This window comes from Thermobia domestica, chromosome 12 (genome assembly GCF_964235325.1).
Source record: "Thermobia domestica chromosome 12, izTheDome1.hap1.1, whole genome shotgun sequence".
Lineage (NCBI taxonomy): Eukaryota > Metazoa > Arthropoda > Insecta > Zygentoma > Lepismatidae > Thermobia > Thermobia domestica.
The window spans coordinates 4,427,841-4,451,209 of record NC_137465.1 but is presented as its reverse complement, the minus strand read 5'-3'; positions in this window follow the sequence as shown (position 1 = coordinate 4,451,209).

Sequence of the window (23,369 nt, the reverse complement as noted above, 5' to 3'; positions counted from 1 at the left end):
GGGACACAGACCCCTCCAAAATTTGATAGTGAAATATCAAAAGTGCTAATAACAGTATGACAGAAGTGCTTGAAGGACATGAAGAATTCGAACGACACATTGTGTAGCGACAATGTACAAAAAATAAACGAGTACGTTCTTTTTATTTTCTGCGGAAAAACGGTTTAGGGGGCAAAAGCCCCCACCCAAAATTTTGAAATTTGAGGCCCAAAAGGCAAGAAGAAGTGAACCGAAGTGAACGAAATTGTGCACAGATATTGTAGACGTAAAATGAGGTAATTCGGTTTCGAATTTTCTTCAAAAAAAGAGGTTGAATGGGACAAGGACATTCTAAACTGTTGATTACGAAATATCAAAAGCGCAAATAAGCATATGTCAGAAGTTCCTAAAGAGTATGGATAATTGCAACGAAATTTCGTATAGGGACAATGCGCAAAACAATAAACGAAACATGTTTTTATTTGTGCGGAAAAACACTGTTGGGGAATAGGCCCAATTGTATAGACACTATGTAAAATAAGGCCTTTCGTGTTTCTCAAGTGTCTCTATCCGTTTTTCTTCAAAGTTGTCACATCAACAGCAAACAGGAAATTAATCGACATGTGTTTTGTTCATGCGGAAAAACATTCTAAGGGTTAAACGTGCCTCCTGAAATACTAGAAAATACGCTATACTGTTTGTGCTTCTTGTTGTTCTGCCAAATTTGAAGAAATCGGATGGAGATACTTGTGAAGCACGAAGGGCCTTATTTACATATCCAGTATCTACATACAGGTACAATTTCATTCGCTTCGGTCCACTCAACGCCTCGGTCCGCTCAACAGTTTTTTTTTCTTTTGAGGAAAATACGAAACATGTATTCCCTCACCTTATCTCTACGATATTTGTGCACAATTTCATTCACCTCGAACCACTCCTTCTTGCGTTTCGGGCCTCAGATTCAAAAATTCTGGGCGGGATATTTGCCCACTAAAACCGTTTTTCCGCAGAAAATTAAAAAAAAAACGGTGTTCGTTTATATTTTGCGTATTGTCCCTATACAAAGTTTCGTTGCAATTCTTCATGTCCTTTACGCACATCTGACATACTCTTATTAGCACGTTTGGTATTTCGTGATCAAAGATTTGAAGGAGTCCGTGCCCCATCCAACCGGTTTTTCCAGGAAAATACGAAACCTGTATTCTCTCATTTTATGTCTACAATATCTGTGCACAATTTCATTCACTTCGGTTCCCTTGTTTTTGCCTTTCGAGCGTCAACTTTCAAAATTTTGGGTGGGGTCTTTTGTCCCCTAAAACGGTTTTTCCGCAGAAGATAAAAAACACACATTCGTTTATTTCATGGGTAGTACCTACCTGCCAAATTTAATCAAAATCGTAGTGTTACAGTTGGGAAGTACTACTTGTGAGTTAAGTCATAATTTGGGATTAGTTATATTATATGTAGTTCTGCAGATATAAGGCGTACAAGAAAATTTTTGATTGAAATATGTTGGATATTTGATCAAAAATATTAGGGGAAAAAAACAAGAAGTAGTATCACGTGAAGAAGTTTGGTTTATATGGTGCGAGATTTTTCTCGATATTGAAAACGAAAGTGGTAATAGAATTTTATCACTTCTGTGTTTAGGAGCGAGATTAGAGTGGAGATAGATTTATTCTTCAAACGCTTAATTGACTACAGAAAACCAATTCATGCTATCTATTTCGGTTTGTTACTCTACAGTGATCAACGATGGGCATGGGGGGCTCAGTTGTAGAGCGCTTACCTTTGCAGCATGGGGTCCCGGCTCGATTCCCGATCAAGTAAATTTGTGGTGGACAACATCGGGTCCAAGAGTTCTCCCTTTGCTCTCACATTATCATTCCACCCATTCTTCCATTATTATTCACTTGCCTTAATCATTGACCTCTCTCTGCCTGAAGGGCATAATCGTGGGACGTTAAACAAATATTTCATTTCGTTTTCATTTCTACAGCAATCAATGTTAAAACCGGAGATGGTTGATTTCAGCCACTTCCGGCTTATATAGTGGGTTAAGAAAGAATATAGTACTTATTTTTTGAATGTTAAATTGACACTTCCCCTCTAAAAATGTGCTTTGCTCGTTTTTATCGTTTTTGCTGTTTGTAGATTCAATATGGTTGTAGTGAGTTTCTATCACCTCTGGATTTGATAGAAAGGTAAGGTTGGGAAATGTATTCTTAGATTACATAAAACTCCTTCAACATACTTGATTTCTAACTTTTGACTCTCCATATTGTGGTCCAAAATTCTTGGCAGCATCCCATCAAGTTTTCTAAACTCATAACGTTCTTTCCAGATTTCATAACAAACATCAGATCTTCTACCTCTTCCTAACGTACCATCTTCTTTATTCAAGTCCTTCACTATCTCTTTAAAGTTGCTTTTAAATACCATTGGTGACAGGTGCAGAGATGGTCACCCTCACTCATTTTTGCCCTCAAGGAGGACCGCCCTCACCCTTATTTCGGTAGATGAGGGTGTCTGAGGGTGAGAGTGAAAGAGTCTATTGAGGGTGAGGGTGGCTGAGGGTGAGGGTGAGGGGGTCAACTGAGGGTGAGGGTGGCTGAGGGTGAGGGATTCGATTGAAGGTGAGGGTGTCTGATTGCGAGTATGAGGGAATCAACTGAGGGTGAGGGTGGCTGAGGGTGAGGGTGAAGGTGTCGGTTGAGGATGAGGGTGAAAGTGTCGATTGAGGGTGAGAGTGGCTGAGGGTGAGGATGAAGGAGTGGACTAAGGGTGAGGGTGGCTGAGGGCGAATATAGGTAGTCAACTGAGGGTGAGGGTGAAGGAGTCATCTGAGGGTGAGAGTGGATGAGGGTGAGGGTGAGGAAGTCGATTGAGGGTAAGGGTGAATGAGGGTATGGGTGAGAGAATTGATTGAGGGTGAGGGTGAGGGTGGGGAGTCAATTGAGGGTGAGGGTGAGGGAGGGTCACATCTCTGGACAGGTGACATCCCTGTCGAAGTTCAGGGAAGAGTCCTTACCTCTGGTGTGTAGGGTCTATCGTTCAATTACAGGCCACGTGAATTTGTGTGGCCAACATCGTACTTCTGTATTCATGGGTTTTATAGGCGTTTAGCCGGTTTCTCCCACATTATCATTCCACTAATTCTTCCATTATCATTCACTTTCATTAATTATCTGTACCCTTACACTTAAAGAGCATAACCGTAGGATTTAATGTTGAAAGATTTCATTTAATTTTTAGTGTCAAGCAAAAATATTGTAAAACCACTCTTTACGGCATTATGAATCCATTGCAAAAGATTTTTTGAGTTTAGCGTCCGATTCAGTAGCGAGGTTATATGAGACATGGACCTACTGATTAACGTGGAATCCAAACCACATGAGCTCTCTCCGGGAATCGAACAGTCACGAGGAGCTCTAGGGCACTATATTTTTACAATTCAACTTGGTTTGTTTGTAGAGATGGTTACGAGAAGAGACAAGGCACAATTTTTCTTTTGTTGAGAACAAATACATTCCGAGACATTTTTTGAGACGGGACATCCTGAATTATTGTCTTATATTGGTTTAGTAAAGAATATGATTCAGTTACGGTCTTTTGTTTTTGCGGTAATGAACCTACAATTCTTTAAGTTGGTTAGTGAGGTGAATAAATCTATCGATTAACTTTTGCAGAAAGAAATATAGAGTACTTTTAAAGAAGCTTTGACAATACGATATCGAAATAATGTTTCTCTTCTGTGGTCTTCTTTGATAGACAACACAACAGAAGCAAAGAAGTTAGGGTGAGTCAGTGAGTGAGAGAGAGAGTTTACCACATACATCAGGTTAAGACTAAGTGAGCAACGTACAATATTCTTTACATTCATGTCTCTTTCGGGAATACTTAGATGGACACAAGTCCCTTTCGCCCAGTTTACCCCGACTTTCCCTATACCCAAGTGAACTGTTTGTATCCGCTATCCCATTAAGCTTCGGTTGTCCACCTCACTCAAGCTTTGCACGACGCCAGAATACTTCACTGCAATTTGGCCTGTCTTTTCTCTTCTACAAGCTAGAAAAAGAAACAAGAAAACAAAAACCTGGTAGCCATACCACTAACGGAAATTCCAATACAACACTCTGGAACAAATATCCCAACTCATAAAAAATAATTGTAATTCAATAAGGAAATATGTATATTTTTTAAAATGTTAATATTTCAGTACATAAATTAAATCCCTGGTTTAGGAATTCCGAAGATTCGTCACCACAGAAATAAAAAGCTATGAATCCAGTCCAATCACATCATTATTCCTTCCGTAAGATTCTACTTTATACATTGTATTAGCCTGGGCCGCGGTGGCTCAGTCGTAGAGCGTTCATCTCTGTTGTATGGGGTCCTTGGTTCACTCCAAGGAGCTTTGTGGTGGACAAAAGCCGTATGTGTGGGTTTTCTCGGGGTTCTGCCGTTTCCTCTCACTTTATTCATTCCACCGTTTCATTCATTTCTCATTATCAGCGTCTCCTTTAGCCCCACTGTCACAACTGTGGGACGTAAAACTTAAAGATTTTCGTTCCTACTTTCAAAGTATTGGTTTTTCAGAATCTTTCTGACTAAAATTATAAAATTATGTGCATGTTTCGCAAGTTTTCTTTTCTTTTCTTTTCTTTTCTTTTCTTTTTTTTTTTTTGATTCCTCAATTTAACTATTCCTAAATGTATTTGGCTACGTAAACGTGTTGTAACTACATCCATTTATTGTTTTACTTTGTTCGTGCATTTCTTTGTATCTTTTACCTACGAATATTCCTCTTAAAACATCTGTTTAAAAATGAATTTAAATCTGTAAGTTTCACATCCCAGGATTACGCCGTCTAGGATGAAGGAGACGGTAATGATGAGAAATGAATGAAATGGTGGAATGAAGAAGTTGGGAGGAAACGGGGAACCCTAAGAAAATCCACGCACACGCTGTTTGCCCAATACAAAGCTCACTTAACACTAGCTGTTATCGAACCCAGGACCCCATGCACTATAGGTGAACGCTCTGCCACTTATTTTTTAAGAAAAACTTCTTGACTAATTTTCTACTTCACCTAATTTTCAGGCCTACTAGACTCGACAGAAACATCGAGGACAGTTAAAATTCGACTCTTGCTACTACTGAGGGACTAGAACCCCCAACGGGTTTCACCTTACGATCATCAGCCTAACGCCTCAGACCGCTCGGCTACACCCACTGGAGACCACTGAGCCACCGTGGCCTCAACTTTTGTAGAGATATGGCAATTTTGTTGCTACCTTGTCTAACATTAGTTAAAAAGACAGAACTTTTAGTTTATTTTTCGATTATTAGCATATAAGACAGCACTTTGTTTCATTTTATTCTATTACTAGCTGAAATACCCATTCTTCGGATGGGTAAGATAAAATACTGTATCTATGTAAACAAACTGAACAACGAAAGAAGAAAAATATAGGTCATTTTCTACTACTTTTACATATCCCGGTAAACGCCCCCTGAGACGACCTGGTTCGAATTTTAAAAAAACGCGTCTGCCTCCAGCCGATGAGGGCTGTATTTGGAAGTCAACGCGTGTGGGAATATCACCATTGATCTCAGCGACTGTGGAAACTATGAATTTAACACTAATATCGATCATTTTGGATTACTTTTACATGTCCCGGTGAACGCCCCCCCTGAGACCCCATTGGTTCGAATTTTGAAAGAAACGCCTTGTCTTTGTCTGGGGCCTGGATCAAGGTACCCGTGACCAAAAGTTGGTAACTCTCGATCCACTCATCTAGTCCCCATGCAGCACACAGACACACAAACAGACAGACAGACACACAAAGAAACTCTTTATTTGATTTATTTATATTAGATTAGATTAGCCAAAAAGACAACTCTTCATTCCATTTTCTTCTATTATTAGACAATAAGGTAGCACTTTGTTTCATTTTTTTATATTACGTAGCCAATAAGACATCGTTCATTTTCTTTTTATTATTATCCAAAGACAATACTTTCTTTCATTTTCTTCTATTATTAGTTCATAAAACAATACTTTGTTTCATTTTCTGTCATTGTTGGGAAATAAAATAGCACTTTGTTTCATTTTGTTCTATTATTAGCTATGAAGAAAGCACTTTGTTTCGTTTTCTTCTATTATGATATTAGCCAATAAGACAGTACTTTGCTTCATTTCCTTTAATTATTAGCCAGTAAAATTAAGTTCTTGTTTCTTTTATTTTTCAAAGTGTAGGTCATGATTTATTTTGATTAATAGTCTTTACTTAATGAAGCAAATATTATGAACTGCATAGCGAACATCTAATAGAATCCTTGTGGTATTCGAAATTTAATTTCGATTACATTAAAATATAAGTGCCTAACTTTGTTTTGAATTGTTTAATCTAAAAAAGCCAACTTTTAAATCGTTTTAAGTAGGCTACATAAACAATAAACTAATAACAATTATAGTTTACTGAGTCAAAGGCTTTCGATATATCAATGTACTTTTTCACAACAGAACAAATAGGTGTATAATATGTGAAATGTCTAAGATTTCTTTTAAATGGATTATCTTTATGGAAATCATATTGTGAGTCATGTAACTTGGTCTTCGGCTTGGGCAAGTTTTGGTATTTTATAATAGAAATTGTTCCAAATATCATTTTATTTGCATTTACAAGCGTTAAGGTCCAGCATGATTATTTATTTATTTATTTTATTGGATTGGATTTGAACCAAACAGGTTAGAACCCATTTACAGTATTCATACCTTGTTTACACTATTTTTTATAGATGCTATATATTATTACAAATTCCTTTTAATATATTTTTCTTAAAAGTTTCTATTTTCCAACTTAAATCAATTTCTTTAACATTTTTACTTATACTATTACAAATTGCACTTATTTTCCAGATTGATGATTTCTGGAGTATATTAGTCGTTGGTTTTCTAGAAGAAAGTACATCAAAGTTATCTGGTCGTGTTTGGAGATGGAACATGAATATCAAAAAATGAAATGAGGTCATTACAATCAATTTTACCATTAAATATTTTATAAAGAAATAGGCTTACCATGCCAAATAGAGTTCTTCCTTGTTCTAAAATCATTATACCAAAATTAGTATTTAAAGAGTAACTGCTATCTGTCTGTGGGTATATGTGAGTTGCTTTGTATGTTAGATGCCTTAAAAATTTTGAATTTTTTTTTCCAGTTTGGCTATGTTACTTTTGACGAACGGATTCCAAATAGTGGATTCCTAATTTTTAGATCATCTGCAAACAATAATTTATTTGAATTTTGTATGTAACTAGGAAGGTCATTAATAAATAGTAAGAAAAACAAGGGCCCCAGTTTGGAACCCCGAGGGACCCCAGACAATACTGAGTAATCATTTGATCGACATCCTTTATATACAACAAATTGTTTACGATTTTGTAAATAAGATGAGAAAAGTTTAATAAAAGACAACGAAAAATGAAACTGATTGAGTTTGAGCAATTGTTTACTATGGTACGAATAGACAAGTACTCAAATAGTTGCACACAATTTCTATTTAAAAAAGATTATAATTTTGATATCAGACTAGCAATTAGTTAGGCCTATAACTTTTAAACTTTTAACCATATTGTATACGTGGTTATCAACTTTGTCAATAGTATAGTATTTGAACACCCTACACATACATAATAAGAGTTGGATGGCGCTGCTCAAGAGGAGGAAGCCATCCTTTGATTTTTTTTTTCAGGAGTAGCCGTCGCTAGCTAACACATTGTATAGAGAGTTGGTTTGGAAACCTAGTCAGACAACATCCGAATGTGCTCTCCCACTCCATCTTTTGGTAATTAACGGAGCTGGAGCTGTTGGGTGCTAGTATCGACCGACGGTGGTGTACAACCAGAATGAAAAGAAACAGTGAAACAACCGTCACTCCTTCGTCCAAGAGTGTAATTTGGCGGTCAGAAGGGACGTGGCTGACATACAGAGGGCAGTCGGGTCAAGTGGAGAACAATCTCTGGCACTGAAGTTGATGTTAGAAGTTGGAACAGAAGAAGAAAAAGAAGAAGAAGAAGAAGAAGAAAAAGAAGCAGAAGAACAAGAAGTGTGAGAAGACCAAGAAGGGAGAAGGGTTTGAGAAGTTGCACAGAAACGAAAAAAAAAAATCTTTGACGCTTGTAGTCGACAGAACAGAAACAAAGGCTGTAAAAGAAAGGGTTTGGCATTTTTGTCGATATTCTATAGACCATGTTCCGTCGTCATTGATAGCGTAACAGCAACGTAGAATAGAATTTGATTCATCACATAGTGGGATAGGGCCAAAGATATTTGAACACACGTAACAAAAAAGAAATCACTAACATGTAGAAAGCTGAAATCTTTTACATTTTGGAGCTGACAAGAATGGATATCCTTGAAAATATGAGCAACGCATTTTACTATTCTGTGCGTTGCTAAGAGGCCTAACCACTGCGAAATTAAAATACCGCTAATTTTACAGTAATTATGTGTTATCTTCAAATAGATAAAAGATAATCGAAATGTGTAACAAGAGCGCGCTAGACAATATTATTTTGAATGAGGTACCGTTATCACGAGTCACCTAGTAGCTTCTCGTTTGCACCCATTTAGAAAGGTGAAAATAAATGCCGATTTTCTAAATGACTGGAAATCGAAAGCAGATAAGTGAGTCGTGATAACGGTATCTCATGTAAAATAATATTGTCTAGCGAGCTCTTATTCCACTTTTCTATTATCTTTTATCTATTCGAGTATATCACATAATTACTGTAAAATTAGCGGTATTTTAATTTTGAAGTGATCGGGCCTCTTAACTCTGTATTTCTAATATCGAAAGTTCGAACCCAGCTAGCTGCGTAAGACAAACAGTGGGCAGCAAAAAGAAATCAGCTAGTCTTCTAACTGGAACTAGTCTTCATTCTCTCTTCCTTCCTTCACACTAACTAACTAGCTCTATAGCCTATAGAACCCAGAGGTTAAATGCTGTGTTTACAAACGTTCTCCATTGACTTCTATCCTTAGTCAATTGGATCCAGCTTTTACTTTGTATTTCTGTTTCTGCGAGATCCATCTTAATATTGACCTTCCATCTGCGCCCAGGTCTTCCTTATGGACCTTTTCCAATTGGATTTCCAATTAAAATTTTGAAAGCGTTGCTAGTTTCTTCCATTCTGCTTACATGATCTGAGCACCTGAGCCTCCCATATTTGATAACCCTAACAATGTTTAGTAAACGCTATAAATTATGCAGTTCCTTGTTATCAAGTTTCCGCCATTCCCCATTCCCGTTCCTCTTGGGTACGAATATTCTTCTTAGGATTTATTCTCAAATATTTTCAGCCTCGTTCTTCTCTTACAGTAAGCTATCATGTTTCATAACCATATAGCACAACAGACATGATTATCGTTTTATATATTTTTTAAGCTTCAAACTCCTTGACAGAATTCGCGAGGACAAAAGATTTTGAGCTAAACAATAGCAGGAATTTCCTGCTTTTGGTCTGCTTTTAATTTCTTCTTGGACATGGTTTTGATCCTAGATATTTGAAAGTCTCCACTTTGTCGAAAGTATTATTTCATATTTTGATACATCCATAATTGCAGTATCCTTCACACTAATCTCATTAAAATATTCACTCTTATAAAGAGCATTACGTTCGTTCGTACTTCAATATTCGTTGTTACACAAGACTCAAGCAATAGGGCCATTGGTAACATAATCTCATGCATTAAGCGTTTACTATCTGAGAAGAAAGAGTGTAAAAACAACCATCATTTCCTTTACATTTGTGCAAACCTCTGTCTTCCTTTGTCTTTTTTTCAAATACTACTCCCAAATTTTGTAGAAAAGAATTCTCGTTTTCCCTTAAATCAACTGTTTCTCTTCCTTACTTTGTCACTTTGTTCTTAAATGAGAAAAGTATAGCGTAGATAGATAATTTGGCGTTGTTGAAGAGTCTAAATGTCAAAAGAAGAAGAGTATGAAAACGGAGTTGCATATGTAAGAGAGATTGATTAATTATTGAATATAGCATGGCATTTTGTATTGACGTCATCATTGGTAATGATGTCATGTATATATAAAGAACGGAGGAAGATTCCCACTAATTTAACATGGGACCACAAGGAAATAATACTTTTTTCAAACAAAAAAGTGAATAATCGAAATCGGTCCACCTATGTCGAAGTTATGCATGATCACACACCAATTAAGGTATAAACAGTGTCAACCATTGGCGAGTTTTATGGTCTTACTCCAAATACTATTCTTGCATCCTTATGAAGTTTGCATTGGGTCACACCCGTTAAGTTACTTCATGGTGTTACTTCGAAGACTATCACTACATCCTCTTGAAATTTATATGTAACTAACAAGAAAATTTATTTATTTATTTAATATACAACACAACAGGCTTAATGCCCAATTATAGTGTGTACATACAGTAAATATTACATATATAAATTTCTTAATTATTTCTACAGAAAATTTCTTGTTTCACATATGATCTGAACCTGTTTTCTGAAAGACTAAATACATCCACTTTATCAAGCTTATTTACAATATCATTGTATAATTTCAAAATATTCTCTTTCAAGCAAAAGGAATAATCAATATCGGTGCACCTAAGCAGAAGTTATGCGTGAACACGCACACACACACACACAAACAAAGAGTGTCTCCCAGGGCGAGGTTTCATCTTCAGTATCAAAATGTCCTGTTCTAACTTTGACGATCCAGTTCTTAACAGTGACGTATCACGCAGCATGGACCCCAAATTGTTTGTAGCATCTCATCGTGGATAGTTTTTGCAGACTGCTCTTGGAGGAAGAAGAACTTAAATGCTCTACTAGGTTCAACTCCAGTGAATTCCACTTACTGACCCACCATCTTTACTCCTCATCTGCAACAAAAATAGATTCAGTCGTCTAAGTGTTTTAGTTTTGGGTCACAAGCATATAGAAAGATGTAGCGTTTAAACAAAATAAAATTTATTGAAAATCGGACAATAGGAAGTGGACAAAGCTAAAGACTTCCCAGCACTTCCTCGTATTATGTACTATTCAAAAATGATGAAAGTTTACTTAAGAAAAAAGAAAGAAACATAAATGAAAAATGAATTGAAATCTTACGTTTCAGGTCCCACGGTTATGCTGGGTAAGCTAAAGGAAAAGGTAATGATGAGAGATGAATAAAATGTGGAATGGAGAAAGTGGGAGAAAACAGGAGAACCCCGAGAAAACTCATGCACACGGTGTTTGTCTATCACAAATCTAACTTGGTGCGAGCTGGGAGCGAACCAAGGACCCGTTGCACCAGAGATGAACGTTGTACCACTGAGCCACCAATGCCTAAGAAATACACAGACAAAGCAGAAACGCAATGAGGCAATATTGGGAAAAGTTATAGAAAGAATAACATTATCTGTACACACAAAACGAAAATAAAATAAAGGTTTAAGTGAGTATTTGAGAAGGAACTACATCCTGAGGAACACGATAGAAAATGTGGTGCAAGAATTAAAATAGCAAAAAAGTACATGTCATAATAATAATAATAATAATAATAATAATAATAATAATAATAACAATAATAATAATAATAATAATAATAATAATAATAATAATAATAATGTAAAGGTAAAATCTCTCTACAACTTTTGTTAGATTATTGAACATCCTCTGCATGATATGAGATACGAAATGATGTGAGATATGAACAGATTTGAAGCCGTGCGTGCTTTGCCTCTTCTGAAACAGAAGGGTTAATATCTTAAAACGTGATCTGTTGTTCTTGGCACTCTCGTTATCATGTGGACATGATTGCTTTAGCGGACGTTCTAACATGATATGGATGGTTAGAGCACATGATCACACGATGGAAAAAGGGTGGGGTTACCAAGAGACACCTCCCTGCTCCACTAGAAGTTATCGGTTTTAGTCGCACCCTTCGTAACAGTCAACTTGGATCTTTGATTTCCCCTGAACCCCCCACTCTTGATGTCTTGGGTGTGACACGTTGGAAACATTTTTTTCCCTTCCTGGTTGTAATTGTGATAAATAGTACTGTTAGCTATTAGGACAAAAGTAGGGGCGTAGGAGTTTATATGGATTATGCTGCTGTGCAATATCAAAGCAATGCCTGTGTACAACCAGAGGATGTATTTAGTTGAGTGTGCGTAGGGTCTTAACACTGGTTTCTATTTCATTCCATTTTTTCTTTTTCCATTAAATGATGGTCTCCTCTTCTGCATCCGGCAATATGTTCCCAGGGATGAAAATCACTGATAGCAAACCATGCGTAGCTTCTTATTAAACTACTCCGGTTAACCTTCATTTATTTTTTAAGATTAAAACGATGGCATACCTTTCCATCGAAACCTTCTTGATTTTTGACTTCCCTCGGTAGAAGAGAAAGAAATTACGAGGAGGAAAAAAACATTTTTGTATCTACGGTTGGGAAAATTATCCACGCGATGGAACCAACGGTTGTCATTTAGCGAGAGACCAATAATTACACACAGAGAGAGGTACAAGGGCAAAAAACTACAGCTTTTAAGGATTCCACGCCCACTATTATGAAACTACTACTTAGACCAAAAAATAATTTGCTATGAAAAGCATTAATGGTGTGTCTCTCTCTGTCATTTTCTATGTATATATATATAAAAAATAGGTATCAGATATCAAAGAAACAAAACATTTAACTCCATTTGAATATTACTTATATCTGGTACAGTTTGTAGTTCAGGCTTGATCATGAATCTAAAATGTGGTTTGGTCAACGAATAATATATGATGATTAGCACTTGAATAGGAAACGATCTTTTAGAAACTATTCATTCAAGTAATTTCGTCTTGGTACAAATTTCATCACGAACTCTCTAAATTCACACAAAGAGCAGCTGGCACAAACAATACACCTTTGTTACAAAGATGTCCAGGGACTTCAATTAGAAGTGGATACGCCGATGATCGATCATAAAAAATAAAATAAAATTTAAAGAAAATTACACAAGGTTGTCGTAATAATTAGTTGTAAAAATAAGAAGTACAGCAGTTTGATGGCGGGAAATCTTCAAATTTCTATGTTGCGACTAATATTAAAGAAATTATAATTGAGTTTCGTTTCACAGTATGAAATTACAAAAAACTTTCAAAATATGTCAATTCAATCCTCAAACTTAAAATAGTACATATGTAACTGCTGGTTGCAATAGAAGAATAAGATCAAAGATAGAACTTGTTCCTGAGACACTGAGGCTCCATATGAAGAAACCATTAGTCGCTTCGCTATCTCTTTCTCTTTTTGGTGTATGGCGATTAACATTAAAACTGATAAGAGAGAAGTGGACGATTTTTGATGAAATGGATACTTTCAAATATCTAGGATCAACATTAACAGATAAAAAAAAATGACGCAACAGCCCATTTCGTGGGCCTAAGCCTGCTCCAGCGCCATCTGCTAGCGAGCGGTTGAACTACGTCCGGTTGTGATGCTCTGTCTCTAACAGGCACACTAGGAGCTATCTAGAACTAGTGTTCGTCAAGTCTTTTATTCATGTGACTCCCCAGTTTGCCTCATGACTCTGGGTGGACACTGAAAATTGGGAAGCACCGGCCGGAAATCGAACCAAGGACCACGCGAACATGAGTCCAACGCTTTAGCCACTAGACCACATTTTCCACATTTACAGATCAACAAATCAAAACCACGAATAAATTAAATGTTGATTGAAAGAAAGGAATTCGTGTTATTATTCAAATCAAAATCCTTTTGTCTTCGCGAATATTGTTGAGGAATTTGGAGGTTAAAATATATAAAACGATAATCATGCCTATTGTATTGTACGGCTGCGAAATATGGTTCCTTAGTTTAAGGAAGAACGCAGACTGAGAATATTCGAAAATAAGACTCAAAGACGAATATTCGAACCCCAGACAGACGGAAGTGGAGAATGGCGGAAACTCCATAACGACAAATCGCATAATTTATAGGGTTTACCCAACATTGTTAGGGTCATTATACCTGGGAAGTTCAGGTGGGCAGGGCATGTAGCCAAAAAGTATATTAATTTTTATGTGACAATTTTGGATTTGGAAAATGAAATTTATTCTTTAAACTTATACTTCAAGTACAGGAAATTGCTTTAAGAAGTCCTTCGTCACTCTCAAAAAATGTATAAAATTCCTTACAAGTAAATTTTAAATTTTCCCTTATACAGTTCCCGTCATTTATTTAACATTATAACAAAATATATTAATCGCTGATAGATGGCGAAAGGTGACAATTTTAGATTTACAGAATAAAACTTACTTTTTAAATCTATACTTCGAACTAGATACAAATTTGAAGGAAAAAAAAGTTCATAAAGAGGCTGGTAAGAAGTTTGTACAGGTCAACGGCTTTAATCAAAATAACAGCAATATTTCCGGCCAGGCCGGTGAAAACTCGCAAATTGGCAACCCTACACTTATACACATATATACAGTATACCCGAGTCTACCGTTCTGCCCCAGCGGATGCATAATGCACTTCCAATCCTACCAAACGCACAGTTTAGAGCTTTACCACACATTATGGAGATTTTTCTCGCCTTGACTACGATGTTTCTCGCACTCTGTTGTAGTAGGTTACCGGTATTCACTTTTCATCATTTGTGAGCAAACACTTCGGAAATGGTTCGAACTCGTTACTCGTTACGTTTTATGTGATAGAAATTCGATCGAGTATGTTTGTCAGTCATATCATATGGCACCAAAACTTTAGTTTCTTCTTGTGGCCTTCTTTAAATGATTTAATACTATTGGTGATGCATGTTTAGGTGATTGCCGATGTCATAATTATTAACATGTCAGTCTTGCTCGACTTTTACCAAAATATCAATCTTTTTTGCTGTGCTTGATAGCCCAGTGCAAGAAGTATTTTGAACATTGAAATTTCAAGTGCGAAAGCTTGGTTGTTGCTTCTGACAGGGGCGGATTTAGAGGGGGCGATCGCCCCCCCCCAGAAGAGGAAAGTTTCTTATTTTATATATATAAATAAAACCCATCCCAAAGTTTGGAGCCCTTAAAAGTAGCAGTATGACAACCCACAGCCCCCCTCCATAAGTCGGTCCTGGATCCGCCCCTGGCTTCTGATAACGTATCTTGCCCATAAATAACACAAATTTCTTCAAGGCCTGCAAAGGATTTACATCTTTATTGAAATAAAATTGTAAAATGTAGCGGAATTTTGCGGGAAGTTCAGTGATCTTCATTGTACAATACTTTATGTCTGATTACAGATTGCAGATCTACTAGCGGGACCCGGACAAATCCGCCAAATGACAAATCTGCCAATTACCAAATGCGCCAAACGCGAAAATGACCAAATGTGCCAATTGTGAAAACGGACAAATCAGCCAATTGACAAATCTGCCAATTACCAAAACTGCCAATTACTAAATCTGCCAATTACCAAATCTGCCAATTACCAAATCTGTCAAACGCGAAAATGACCAAATGCGCCAATCGCGAGAAGGACAAATCTGCCAATGGACAAATCTGCCAATTGACAAATGGCACAGGGGCTGGTTGGCAGCAGGGGCTGGTTGACGAACTGCATATAACTCCTTCATTAATTAACATAATGAGCTGTTGCTGCTGTTAAAAGAGCGACCTATGGATGCAGTTGCCACCTTCATATGAAATTTGTAACTTGCGGATTATGGCATCTATTAGGTAAAGAGTGTTTTTGCCAGTCTGAAGTATTTTTTTCAGTTCTCCGTCACAACATAACAGAATCGTCACTACTTTGAGTACAGAGGTAAGTAATATAGCATTAGTTAGATCTGAACTTTGTTTTTATAGATACTCAAACAATAAAACGTAAATGCCAAACAATTGCTGAGTAATTACGACTTTGTTGCACAACATGGGCTTGGGGTTAGTTGGCTTATAGCATTTGGGGTTGGTTGGCAAGTGCGCCAAACAACCCTGTGTGGAATTTTATTTCATTTTACTTTTATTGTTATATTGTTTGTTCTATTGTTATGTAGTTTACAGTTCTACCAATATTTTACTTCAATGTTATAGAATAGCATGCACGTATTGGATTACTGTCAAAATTTAGAAATCGAGATAAGACTGTATGCCAGACTGAATTTTCTGAATAGGCCTAATTCTCAGGATCAAGAATATTTTGTATGTGCTCTTTTGTTACAAAAATAGAGGCCTAGCTATTGCTTTTTCTTTCTTTGTGGAAAGTAGGAAATAAACTGCATTTCTCAATAATTCAGCTAAAACATATCTTAGTTTCTCTTAGCTACTTTGTGAACAGCGGGAAATAAACTAGCTTTCTTGATAGTTCAGTTATTTTAATTACATTTTGAAATAATATGAAGAATTAACCTACACAAATCATATTAAAACTGATGTGGTTTGATAATCTTGTAGCTTTCAATGTCATGACAACCAAGCTAACTGAAAGAAAGAAGTTTTCATATTTCATAATGCTGATTCTTTTGAACGTTGTAAATAAAAGTCATTTCAAACTTCAAATAGTTTGAAATTCATTGCAATATATATAATAGAATTTTAAAAAATAACGTTTGTTTCTAATAAATCCATTTTTTTTGGTTTTTCTATATTTAAAAAGTATGCCAACTAGCCCCACAATATCAGCCAACCAGCCCCTTAGTAGGGGTCGGTTGGCATACTCCGTTTTAAAAGAAAGAAAAAAATTCTCGAAAACTGTAAGCAACAAAACAAAAACAAAAAATGAATTTATTAGAGGAAATATTGGTCTGTCCGTATACATCCATTGCAATACAGTGCACAATCTGTTCACAAAAAAATAAACAATGAAAAGTTCGCCAATCAGCCCCGGTCTCCCCTATATGTTTAACAAGTTGGTTATTTTGTGAAAATCGGAGAGACATATGATGTAAAATTTCAATAAATCGTACATGCTCTAACGCAACGAGAGATAATTTGTTTGTAATTATGTGTTAATTTCGATGAATTTATAACTGTTAAAAATGAATGTTCTTGTTATTTGCTGAAGTGATTGCCCCCTTTCTGCACTGAGGTTATATTTTGGGGGCCCCCGACCTCTTGGACATTGCCATATATACATGTTACAGTTGGCAATACTTCTTAAAATGACGTAGTTACGAGAAATTTTTAAAGCGATCGTTGCTTGTTTTTGTACTTTTGACACTTGAGTAGTGTTGTAAAATTTCCGGAAATTTTGAACCCGTTGGTAAAAAACCGTTTTTTCCGGTTTCTTTCCGGAAAATTGAAAAAATTGGGAAAATAACCAAAGTCTTTGTATCAGGTTAATTTTACTAGTAATGGAATCGTTTTTCCTCAAATGCGTGAAAGTTATTAGTTGAGAAACTTCAATATTGCGACTATTTAAAAAAAGAAGCAATCTAAAATAAAACTGTTGTAATTATTCTTTTGAAAATTAATAGTCTGCACTCATTTCCTTTATATGCTATTTTAGTCGTTTATTCGTGCTTGTGCATTAATTACAGGACTTTAACAGCTGCATGTACATCTACCATCATGAAGCGTTTCTGTTGCAACAAATAGAGTTCTTGAATGAAACTGAGTTCTTAATGTACTCTTTGATCTGTTGAAATTTTGTTAATTTTAACCAAATTACTTCTTAAAAGAGACAGCAGTATGCAAATTTCACTAATACTCATCCACTAAAACATATAATTACTATTATTTAATATTCTAATGTGGACTTTTATATAAACTTTATGCATAATATTTTGTATGTAAACAAATACCTGTTTTCTAGTGTGACAAATTATATAAAAATGAAAGTGACTATATTTGTAACTTAACAACTTTTGAACCACCAGACCGATCTCGAAAAAATTTTCAACATAAATGGTGTTTGGGCCTACGATGGTTTTTATCATTTCACTTTGAAGGTGCAACTTGGAGGAAGGAAGGGAAAATACATATTGAAAATGACCGACATTAGTGTCAAATCCATAATTTTCGGGGTAGCTGAGATGAACAGTGACTCTTTCGATGCTGTTTAAATCCAAATTCATCCCCGCAAATTGGGAGAAGGTGAGATGTATTTATATAAATGATGGAAAATGACCTATATTAGTGTCGAATCCATAGTTTTTGGTGTCGCTGAGATGAAGAGTAACTTCTGATGCCGTTTAAATACAAATTCGGCGCCATAAATTGGGGCGTGGGTTCGATGCTGTCTAAATCCAAATTCATCCCCGCAAATTGGAGAAGGGGAGATGTATATATATAAATGATCGAAAGTGACCGATATTAGTGTTGAATCCGTAGGGTTTGGGGTCGCTGAGATTAACATTAACACTCCCGATGCCGTTTAAATCCAAATTCAGCGCCGTAACTTCATTGAGGGCGAAGGATTGATATATTAAAAATGATCAAAAATGACTGGTATTAGTGTCGAATCCATAGTTTCTGGAGTCGCTGAGATGAGCAGCAACACTTCCGTTGCCGTTTAAATCCAAATTCAACGCTACAGTTTGGGGGAGGGAGAAGGGAAAAATGACCGAAAATAGCCGATTTAGGATTTAGATTTCTGGACTTTCGGCATCTAAGGCCATTTACCCCTTCACGTTTTTTGAGGGATGACGTTCCTCGGCGAGCACACAATCCGGGGAAAGGGAAGAAAGGATGGGGGAACAAAGGAAGCGGCCTGGGACCTAGGTTCCACCCTGGCATTTGCCTGGTGTGAATGAGGAAAATCCAGGAAAACTCATTCAGGGTGGCTGATCTGACACTTTTTCGACTGAGTGCCCCGAAAATGACCGATAGTAGTGTCGAATCTATAGATCTCGGGGTCGTTGAGATGAACAGTGACACTTCCGACGCCGTTTAAATCCAAATTCAGCCAACATCAATACTCCTAAAGGAGGAGGATAACGTAAAAGTAATTGAAAATGATTGATACAAGTGTCAAATTATTGTTTTTGGGGTACCAGTACATTATTGACAGTTTTGGTGCCCTTTTTGTTCAACATGAAACGTATTCTCCCCGTGCGAAGAACGCTTTTTTGCTAGTATTTATTAATAACGAACGGAAGTGTTAAATTTTTAATATATTTCTCGCTGCTCAAATTTACACTTATGCGGTGTATATGTATGTGTAAATAGGATAATCTCTCCTTCTGAGTTGTTCTAAAAATATACAATTAATAAAGAGGGATTTTTACCAGAAATGAGAAAACTAAAAATTAAACTTTAAACCTGTTGCTTTAAGTACTTTACTGCTAGCTAAATACATTGTATATATGCTGAAGACACGTTACAGCAAATAAGATTAACATCAGGCGAAGAAATAATTTTTAAATTGTATTTGCGGCTTTTGCCGATATTTCCGAAAGGTTTTTTTTTTTTTTTAATGGGTTCAAAGTTTCCGCAAATTTTACACAGCACAAGTAAGATACGTATCTCCATAAAATATATATTTCATTTTAACATACCGGTATTAATGATTCTGGCTTCGTTATTTTAATTCTTCCCTCTCATAAAGCGGGAACTTCATAAGATTACTTAAGATAATTTAAATGCATCTATCTTAATTTATTTTATTTTAGTATCTTTTGTAGCCATAACTCCATTCTATCATGGTGTTAACATTAAAAGAGAGGTACACATACATTTATTGACACAAATTTTCCCTATTCTAATACAAGAAACATAAACACTCAATGATCTTAACTGTAAACTAGTAAATATAAAATATTTTTCATTTTAAAAGCATAACGAAGTAAAATATTCGAAAATTTCAATTTTTCCCAAATTTTCCGTTTTTTTCCAAGCTCGGGAAAAAAAACGGTAAAAAATTGTTTTTCTTACCCAAAATTTCCGGGTTTTTTTCCAGGCCTTCACAACACTACACTTTATCAACAGTTTTTGGTAGTTGCGATTACCACATATTCTCCAAATTTCACGAGTTTTAGCAGTATTGCCAACTTTAACATTCATTATATCTCCTAAACGGTGTAAAATATCAAATTGCTGTAAACGGCATTATGATCATTACATCTTTTGACAATAATCTACGTAATTAAATGTGATACTTATCTCAGCTCTTTTTTCGAAATAAAGCCCATTGCAAGAAGTCAAGTTTTGAATTCCTTGTAGCTATTTTCTTCTGTTTGAAAGAATTACATCATATGCTGACCATAGTATTCGACTTTCGATGTGCAACGCACCATCCATCTCACTTGCGTCATTACTGTTGTAGGGACACCCAAAATTAGGAAGTTTCTGGATTTTGTGATATTATAGCATAAATAGTTTCCAACACTGAACAATAAAAGTGGTATTGTTTGTTTTCGATTTGTATGTAGACTTAAAATTTGTAATAACTTAACGCAGTGCTATTCAAAAAATAAAACTTGTGTTGAGTTGGCAACACTTTTCATCCGGTGATATTAACCAATAAGTGGCTAGGTGTCCCCCTTCCTACAGTTGCTTCATGCAAAGTTTCGCTTCCCTCCCTCTTTTAGTTTTTCTGTTATCACGGTTGGACATTATAAATGACGCACCCTGTATATATATATATATAATATATGCGAAATGGTGTCTAGTAGTAAACCAGAAAAAGACCCGCACACTGAGAATTAGTCGACGACGTATGGAACCGGCCGGGCTAGCCACTTATGTCCTACCCGTACCTCCTAGACTGGTAACTTCTTGTCCATGGTGAAACTTACAGCTTTCCCTAATGATAGGAAGGCGAACAGGGAGGGCTATCACCAACATGCTGGCCGGCACGGTGATTTTTGCCAAATACCTTCAGCTTGTAAACAATCATGCTAGGAAACAATAAGCCAAGACCCTCATTCTCCGGAAGCCGAACTGTGTCTGGGCAAGGCAACGTTCAGAATCACATGCAGGCAGAGGGTGCTAAGAATCCCCGGAGTTGCACACTAGGTTGCCATTTAAAACTGACCATGGCTACATATAATGCAAGATCCCTGGCTTCAGAAGCAAGATTTCAGGAGCTGGAAGAAGAGCTACAGAAATTCAACTGGGACATCGTCGGATTGAGCGAAGTAAGAAGAAAAGGAGAAGAATTAATCGAATTGAAGAACGGACACTTATTCTACTACAGAGGATGAGAATGTGGCAAGACCGGCAGAGTGAGATTTCTTATCAACGAAAAATTGAAAAACAAGGTCCTTGAGGTATATAGTATATCTAGTCGAGTAGCAAGGCTTGCAGTCAAATTCTCCCAGAGACAAGTGATTCAAGTGTATGCACCTCCCACAACCATTCAGAAGAGGAAGTGGAAGTGGAAATGGAAGATAGGTTGTTGTGGAAAAGAGTTGCAAAGACCTTCATCCAGCAGTGTATTGAGAACGGTTGACTATGATTATATATATATATACAGGGTGGTAGGTAACTCCACCGACAAACTTTGGGAGGCGATTCCTTATACGAAATGAAAGAAAAAAGTTCTAATAAACATGGCCCGAAAAATGCCTCCTTTCAGAGTTATGATCCATTGAAAATTCGCAAAATCATTTTTCAAAACTCTCTAACTTAGAAACTATAGGACCTATCCCAAGCGGTTTAAGGAATTACACAGGAACTGGTATAAGCTCTATCTAAATATCGATGTTTCAGAATTCACCGGTACCAGCGAAACGAACGCACCACTAGTACTTCAACTTCCTTTTTACAGTTCCTTTCACCGATAACAGAGGATGGTAAAACATGGATATTTAGATAGAGAACCTTAGATACACCTTTCATCCCTAGGAGGGTCGCAGGAGGATGATATGTAAAAAGTAATGTATGTAGGTATGTCTGCATGTATCTATATTTTGTCTAGCATAACTCTGGAACGTCCGGAGCAATTTTAACGAAATCTGGTGCACATATTACTTATAACCAGGAAAAAATGTTGTAGGGGTGAGATAGACCTATCATCCCCAAGAGGGTCACAGGGGGATGACATATACAAATGATCGAAAATAACTGGTATTAGTGTCGAATTCTTAGTTTTCGGGGTCACGGAAATATGTGGTGACAATCCAGATAGCGTTTCAGTCTCAGTAGAGGTCAGATACCCCTACAATCCCTAGGGGGTTTACAGAGGGAATGACGTACAAATAATCGAAAATGAGCGATATTTGTTTGGAATCCATGGTTTTCGGGGCTGTGGAGATGAATGGTGCCATACTCGATGGCGTTTCTGTCCAAATGTGGCTAAGAAACCCCTATCAACCCTTCGGGGTCACATGGGGGATGACATGTATAGTCGGTATGAACCGTATAATCAATCATTGAAATGTATATTGTTAGGGTAGTTGGGAGTTCAAATATTTTTATAAACCTGATCTCCCCGTTCGAAGGACGGGCATTTCAGCTAGTTTAACCAATAAAATACAAACCAGGGACATACACAGGCGATAGGTTCTGGTGGTCCGGTCTCAGCTCCTCCCCAAAAAGCTGCTTTTCTGTAAATTTAGTCTAATTTTAGGGGCGATTTTTCAAATTTTAAAATTTGTAAAATCCTCAAATTGAAATTGGACCCCCCCCCCTCTAGAAAGAAATTGCTGCGTATGCGCCTGATACAAACAGTAGAGGGAAAGTGGGTTGGATTGATTGTTACTACCGTTTTAAGAGTGATTCGCCCAATTAAATAGTGATATTCATTGGTTAATCTCAATTTAGGTGACAATCACTTTCTCCTCTGCATCGATCGGCATCAGAGTGGATAAATTTCGAAATAAATTCCAGCGAAAAATTGTATGGGTGTTGAACGCCTATCAAAAATCCTCTATAAATGTTTGATCCTACAAGCAACTATCTACTTAGTTAATTATTAGTGTTTAGCATTTCTTTCCAGCACCGAGGCTATATGTAACTTGGACCTACAGTTTGAGATGGGATCCGAACCACAGCAATGCCCCTAAACTTAAAACCTCTCCCACTGGAAATCGAACCCGGGACCTCCTGTGTGGCAGACATCTCCTAGGCACTAGACCTGTCTCAAATCCAGTCTCATGCGTAATTATAATATGTGCTTATCCTAGACACTTTTGTCCGATTATCAAATGAAAACCACCGATTAAGTTGAAAATTAGGTATATATATACAGTTACAGCAGTAATGAAAGTGATGTTCACTTTTGTATAGGTGAAAATTCTTTGCATCTCCTTAACATGCACAACAATATGTTCAAATAATATTTCGAACGTTAAATAAACCACTTGTAGACCTTGTAAACATATTTTATATTTAACTTAATAGTCGTAACAAGGTACAACCCTTTTTAGTAAGAACACTGTATAAAATGTGAAGTTTCAATACTATAAGAGTATCTTCATCAGACTTAAACACACTTTC